The 7706-nt window shown below is 33.4% G+C and overlaps 1 non-coding gene across 1 annotated transcript; it reads right to left on the reverse strand.

Moving 5' to 3' along the window:
* Positions 1 to 7400: 7400 nt before the first annotated feature.
* TRNAG-GCC (transfer RNA glycine (anticodon GCC)) lies at positions 7401 to 7471 on the reverse strand. The gene has a single exon. It is a non-coding gene; the product is annotated as a tRNA-Gly (tRNA).
* Positions 7472 to 7706: the final 235 nt, after the last annotated feature.

The following is a 7706-nucleotide window of genomic DNA, read 5'->3' on the forward strand; positions in this document are numbered from 1 at the left end:
CTAAGGTAGACTTGATCAAGAGGATCACTTCTCATAAGACCTCCCCCTTGTATGATGCCAACAACTCGGCTGAGGTCACGCAAACCTTCCTGAGCTGATTTAGAAAGTATCAATTCTGTTGACGTAGCCTCCAAGTGGCGAAAACGCTGGAATGAACATTCACCCAACAATGATCACCTGGTTCAAGATCCAACAAAGAAGGTCGAGGGATTCCAACGATCGCGCCAAACATACTACCATTCCACCATGGAGATCAGGGCGGAGTGGTTACAATGTTAATTTTGTTGATTTACACAGTATATTCCAATCATTCGTATTTTTATGATGCATGTAAACCACCTGAGGTACTAAAAGCAGTATTCACAACTGGTTTCTCTGAAATTAATAATTTTCATTACAGTCATTCCGTATGGTGAACAGAATGAAAGTGATTAACATCTGAATTTTGGTAGGCATGATTACATGTAAAAATAAAATAAAGATAATGGTAAAAACTTCACTCGTCCTAGTAAGCCTGGCATGTTATGCTTGCTATTCTTAAAAAATTTAACGTAGTATTTTCAGGTTTAACTTCTTTGATTAATTTTAAATCGCGTGTAATTATTACGGCTAGGACACAATATAATACACAAAGTATTATAATTGTTAATTAATTGTATAAGTATTTTAAAGATGCTACGATTTGCTGTTGATATAGTAATTCTAGCCGAGAGTAAAAAGGATTTAGAAGAAACAATGAACGGCATAGATGAAGTCCTACGCAAGAACTATCGCATGAAAATAAACAAGAATAAAACAAAAGTAATGAAATGAAGTAGAAATAACGAAGATGAACCACTGAATGTGAAAAGAGGAGAAGAAAAGATTATGGAGGTAGAAGAATTTTGTTATTTGGGAAGTAGAATTACTAAAGATGGAGGAAGCAGGAGCGATATAAAATGCCGAATAGCACAAGCGAAACGAACCTTCAGTAAGAAATATAATTTGTTTACATCAAAAATTAATTTAAATATCAGGAAAAGATTTTTGAAAGTATATGTTTGGAGTGTCGCTTTACATGGAAGTGAAACTTGGACGATCGGAGTATCTGAGAAGAAAAGATTAGAAGCTTTTGAAATTGTGTGCTACAGGAGAATGTTAAAAATCAGATGGGTGGATAAAGTGACAAATGAAGAGGTGTTGCGGCAAATAGATGAAGAAAGAAGCATTTGGAAAAATATAGCTAAAAGAAGAGACAGACATATGGGCCACATACTAAGGCATCCTGGTCGCTAAAGTCGCTGTAATATTGGAAGGACAGGTAGTAGGAAAAAATTGTGTAGGCAGGCCACGTTTGGAATATGTAAAACAAATTGTTAGGGATGTAGGATGTAGGGGGTATACCGAAATGAAACGACTAGCACTAGATAGGGAATGTTGAAGAGCTGCATCAAACCAGTCAAATGACTGAAGACAAAAAAAGTATTTTTATTTTTTTTTAAATTTTAAGTTATTAAAATTAATTTTTTGTGTGGATTTAATTTGAACTGATAATTTAGTTTATAATTCCTCACGGTTAAAAGCTTCAAATTTTTAATTGAAAAGGATTATTTTTTCGGGAAATTACACTGAAAAATAAACAGAAACAAATACGTTTTTTGTAAAATGAACGAAAACAAATTTCATAAAAAAATGAAAATTATTTTGAGTTTAAGGTGAAGTATATGGGGTAAAACGAACGTAGCAAAATTGCGTGTTTGTTGTATAGTACAGCAGTTTATATCAGCACTTTGGTATTTCGGATTTTGGTTCACAAGCGTCACAGTTTGCTTCTATAGCACTTATAGTCTGTTCAGGATTGTAAAATTCGATACTGTGAAAAGGTATAAAAATGCAGTTATCAGACACAAAGGCGTTATCAGGTGCTTTTTATTGCCCACCTGCTTTGAACTCCCCTTTGTTGCGTGTTACATTCTCTGTTCTATTCATTTCATTTTCCCTCTGGATTTGCATACTATTTTATTTCATTTTTTTTTTATCTTTTGAGTTTTTCTCCTCGGGACTCGCCAATGTAGTATCTGTTGTTGTGGTACATTTTATACGTTCCAGTAGCTTCTCTATGACCTGACCAATGTATACTAATAGTAAAACACTATCCGCTTATTCTAAATTTTTCTCGTTCCCACACTGCTATAATATTGAGCTCCCCCTAACCACGCCTTATGACAACATTAGGGTATACGCTTGTACAACTTTTTTAAGTATCCACCAATTAATAAAAACTGTCAAAAACAAACAAAACACTGAATTCAACTGAATCAATATTCAAAAGCAATACAACCATAATGTAGCTACAGTCCCCGCTGAAATTCATAAATTCGTATAAACGAGAGGTTATCTCTAAAGTAAAGACCGTTTTACTGTAAAAATATTTATTCCCAAAACTTTATAAATGTTTCTTATTTTTCTTAAACTGCATGCCTTATACTATTTCTCTATATAATCACCACATGAATTAAGAAATTTATCGTAGCGATACACCAGCTTCAATATACCCTCGTCGTATTCTTCTCCCGTCAGTCCATTTCACCACTGATTAACAGCATTTTTAAGTTCATCGTCACCCGCGATTGCTTACCGCTGAAAAATTCTTTCAATTTCCTGAACAAGAAATCAGAAGGAACTTAGTCCGGACTATATGGTGGGTGACCGTAAATGTCACATCCAAATGTTCTCAGTAAATCACGTGTCGGACCCGCAAGATGTGAACGTGCATCAAGATGTGTATCATGCAGCAGAACGACGCTGTCGGTCAGCCGCCCACGTCGCCGATTTTGAATGGCACGCCGTAACTTACGTAGAGTTTCGCAATAGGCTTCTGCATTTTAGTCGTTCCACGTGGCATGAAATCAATCAGCAGTATGCCAAACCGATCCCAAAAGACTGTGGCCATCAGTTGCGTCTAAATAGCTGTGGCTTGACCTTTGTTGGTGTAGTTGGTGATTAAGGATAACGCCATTGACTGCCGTTTTCTCTCTGCCGTGTAATACTAAATCCTTGTTTCATCGCCGATAAAAATTGAATTAAGGAACTCACCACCTTTTTCTGTGTATCAAAAATTCCAAAGCAGATTCCATTCGGATTTTTTGTGACGTTCCGTTACAACGTGCGGCACCCGACGTACACAAACCTTTCTGAAGCCTAAATGGTTATGAACAATGCGACCGATAATAGCTCTTGAAACATCAGGAAAAAGAAGAGCCAGGTCGGAAATCGTTGAGCGACGATCATTTCTGATTTCATCATCGACGCGTTTCAACAAGTCCTCGGTAATTATCAAGGTTCTTCATCATGCACTTTAATTCTGTTATTTCTAAACCTTTCACACCATTTTCGGACGTTTTTTCATCCATACATTATCACCGTACACAGCAACCTATTACCTATGAATTTCAGCCGGCATAACGTTTTGACGTTTTAAAAAATGTATGAATCCACGTATTTCACAGTCGGCGGCAACACCGATTTTCCTATTCATTTTATAACGTAATAACTCACACATAATCAAAGATACAACAACAGACAACAACGCAGTGTGTACATTACTAACATGGCCATGAACGACACAGGTTCGCTTACCTTAAGGAGAAAAATTTCCCAGCGGTCTTTACTTAACAGTTATCCCTCATATATATTTCAAATTAATATATTTTATTTCATTACATAGCCATCTTTAAGTACTTTAACAATCTTTTTCTCCAAAAATTTTAAATTTCATAACACACGAAACATATTAATAAATACCCATAATATATACAACGTGTTCCCCCAAGAGGTATACACTTTTGATTTAGTATCACGCGCGTATTCCCCACCGGTTCTAAACGAAGATTGTAAAAATCTTAACTTTTCAGTTTTTGTAGAAACAAAATGGCGGCTTTCAAATAAAATCATCAATTTCAGATAAACCACCATTTTACTTATTACAAAATAGCTGATAAAAATGATTAAAAACAGATGATTATGTATTGTTAGACAGCTGTTCAAATTCAAAAAAAATAAGTTAATAATTATCGATTCGGATTTATTTTGGAGTGATTAGCCACTCCGAATCGATCTGTCTTTTTACTTCCTTGTACGAAGTAAAGGAATTATTAAGATCGCGAAAAAATTCGGTTTTCAGATTTCAACGGAAATATGCATTTTGATCATCCCTGAATCTATTTTGAGTAGTTTCGGCGTGACGTCTGTACGTACGTATGTATCTCGCATAAGTCAAAAACAGTTAGCCGTAGGATGTTGAAATTTTGGATTGAGGGCTGTTGTAACATCTAGTTGTGAAACTCCTCTTTTAATTACAATCGACTGAACCAGAAGTGTCCAAAAAGCCTAAAATCAAAAAAAAATTTTGGACTTTCTCTTAACTGCAGTAATGAACCTTCATTCAGAGCTATTCAACGATATATGATAAGTGGTACTTATTTGTATTGGTTCCAGAATTATAGCAAAATAAAATATTAATAATGAAGTATTTGGATCTTACAAGAGGAAAGTACATCGGTTGGAATAAGACTTCACTTTCTATTTTTTTATCTTAAATATATTGATTTATTAATAATTAATAACCTCTGGTTGTAAACAAATTTTTACAATAAATAATAATTGAATAATAACAACAAAAAAATATATAAAAAACTATCAGAAGTTATTAATGAAATAAAATTTAATGTCCTTTTAAAAATGGGTATAAGTAATTTAATAGGCGCACAAGGAAGTCATGTTGTATTTTGTTTCAAGGAAGATATTTTGTTTCTATGAGGCTGTCATGTCCTAAGCTCCATGGAGGTCCTATGGAGAGGGAAACAGAAAACTTTTGAAAAGAAAAATTAAGACTGAAACACTGTTTGTAGAAAATTAAAAAATAATACTTTTGACTAAAAAAAGTCTGCGAAAAAATAAAATTTAAAATAACTTTGTTTGGATGGCCTATTTTTTATCCGCAACGATGTTCAGTTTATTTTGATAAAACAATTTTTATAATTTACCGGATGAGATTGGATTTTAGAAAAAAATATTTCAATTAATTAAAACACATAAAATATTTACTTTGTAATTTTATGTATTTATTATAATTACGTATTTACTACCTTAATATTATTTCATGCGTTTCGGCTTTTTTTAATGTAACAGATGTAACCATATGAATTTTAATTATTATTTAAAATCTAAAATTCCCGGATTAAAAAATAATATTCGATATGAAAAATAAGTGTTTTTATTTTTTTATAGCTTTTGAGGGAAATGCAGAAAATTATCAAATATAGCGAAATATTAAGTTAAAAATTCATTTTATCATTTTACTAAACTTTTCCACTATATAAAGACACTTGAGGGACTTATTAGGTAGATTTCATAAGAAATCTACCTATTAAGGTAGATATAGGTAGATTTCTTATGAAATCTACCTATTGTAATGCGTACCATGATTCGACTTCCGAAAAATGTCGACATATCTTCGCGTTTCACATCCGCCAGACCCCAAAACCACCGTCAGTTCAAAAGTTCATTTATATATATATTTCACTTTCTTGTGGACACGATAACTGCCCCTAATTTTGCGCCAATTATTTTCACATTGTTCCTTAAAAATAACTGGACTCAAAATCTCGGTCGAGTTCGTCAACAGCCAAAATCGGACCACGGGGTTGGAAATGGGGGGGGGGCTTTTTCGAAAAAACAAAATGTCGCTATATCTTTTTTATTAAGTAAAATATCGAATTCATTTAAAGTTCCTACTATTCTTTGGATAAGGGCCTAAAACTTATCTGAGTAAAGTTTTTTTTATATTACCAACCATCGGCCCAGGGGGTTGAAAAAATTAGGTTTTGAAGACAAAAAGGATCATACCTCACTTAATAGGCACAGTATCGAATCGGTTTAAAGTGGTCTTAGTCCTCTAAACATTACCTAACACCTTTGTCTGAAAGAAATTGTGATATGACCAACCCTTACGCCAACGGATGACCAAAATGTTGGAATTGTAAGAAGGTTTCATATGATAAACATGTGAAACATTTTTTCACATGCACCATTGTCGTATTGAGTAAATTTGAAGTTTTTCTTAACTTTATGGTGGCAATCTTTTTTATTCCCTACTTAGCACCGGTAACATCTATCTACCTCTACCTTTCGGTTTGCCAAAAGGGATTTTTTTTTCTTGAAACTTATCTTCCAGTTTAATTTTGACTTGCTTATTGTTATTTCTATTTTTTTTTTAATTATCATTATTAATATATACTTTTTAGCCTTTGAACCCTTTATTCAGCAAAATCGAGGATCACTCGTTTAGTTATTACCATTATGTACTGCATGATTAGAAAAACATCGAAAGTTTTAATATTTATTGATTTATTTATAAAAAAAACATAACAGGGTACCCAATAATAGATATAGATGGGCAATAATGAATTTTGTAGCTGGTGATTAATGTCATGGTGGGGGTTACTGGATCCTTTCAATAAGGACGTGTAGCGTATAATATAAGTGAAAGTATCCTAATTCGAACAAATATTGTACGTCCGGTTTTTTTGTAGATCTTGATGTTCATGACCCCCCTTTAAAAAAAAAAAAAAAAACACAATTTTATCATTAAACATTTTAGAACATGTATGCACGTACGATGTATCTATGAATGAATGTTGGTCTGTTTTATATGTAACACCTCTAAACTGTATCGACCGAATTGGATGAAATGTGACATGTTGATTTCTGTATACAGAGCGTTAATGCTATCTAATTTTCATTAAAATCGGTCTAGGGGAAAGGAGATACGAACCTCATGTGCCCCATAACGCAAAATTTTACTCAAGTGTAAATAGATTTTTTCACATAATGTAATACTCCTTACATAATTACGATACTATCCGTTGATGTTTGATCTGATTCAAACCCCAGAACGAGGGGAGGGAGAAGGCTCCGTTTTCATTTATGTAGTTTTTTAGCTTAAAGACTATTCTTGTACTAATTAAATGATTCCAGTTCATAAGGATATTACTTCTTTTTGCCTGAGGAATTAATTCCATATACAAGCCTGAGGCTTGTCAGTGAGAATATGAAAATGGAATTTTTGTAGCGTATGAAAAATGTCCTGCCTGACCGGGATTCGAACCCGGGTACTCCGGATGAAAGGTCGAGACGTCACCACTCCGCGAAGGAGACCGGAACTTTGGTTTTGTATTAGGTATAAATCAAATAAATAGTCCGATACTAAATATTGTATATACAGAAAACATATCGATTAATAATTAACTCTACTCCTCAAAGGATATTGTAATAGATAATAAAAATAAATAATTAACATAATGAATAAAGCAAATGGTAAGAAAGATTTAATTATTCAAAAATTTAAATAAAAAAATAAATGCATCGGCCGGGAATCGAACCCGGGTCGCCCGCGTGGCAGGCGAGCATTCTACCACTGAACCACCGATGCTCGGTGAAAAATTTCCTACAAATACACTATATAATAATCCATATTCCATAAATGGTAGTTGTTCCAATTAATTACTTCATTTACAACATTACGGTGATTGAAATCAATATATTGGATTAAAACTTTATTTATTACTTTTAAATCACAATATCAGTTTTTCAGGTTTGATTTGAATTTAATAATGCTCGTTTAAAACGAAGAAACCGCTGGGGCCGATAAGGATGATTATTTTACA

The sequence above is a fragment of the Lycorma delicatula genome, chromosome 2 (assembly GCF_047948215.1).
Source record: "Lycorma delicatula isolate Av1 chromosome 2, ASM4794821v1, whole genome shotgun sequence".
Classification (NCBI taxonomy): Eukaryota; Metazoa; Arthropoda; class Insecta; order Hemiptera; family Fulgoridae; genus Lycorma; species Lycorma delicatula.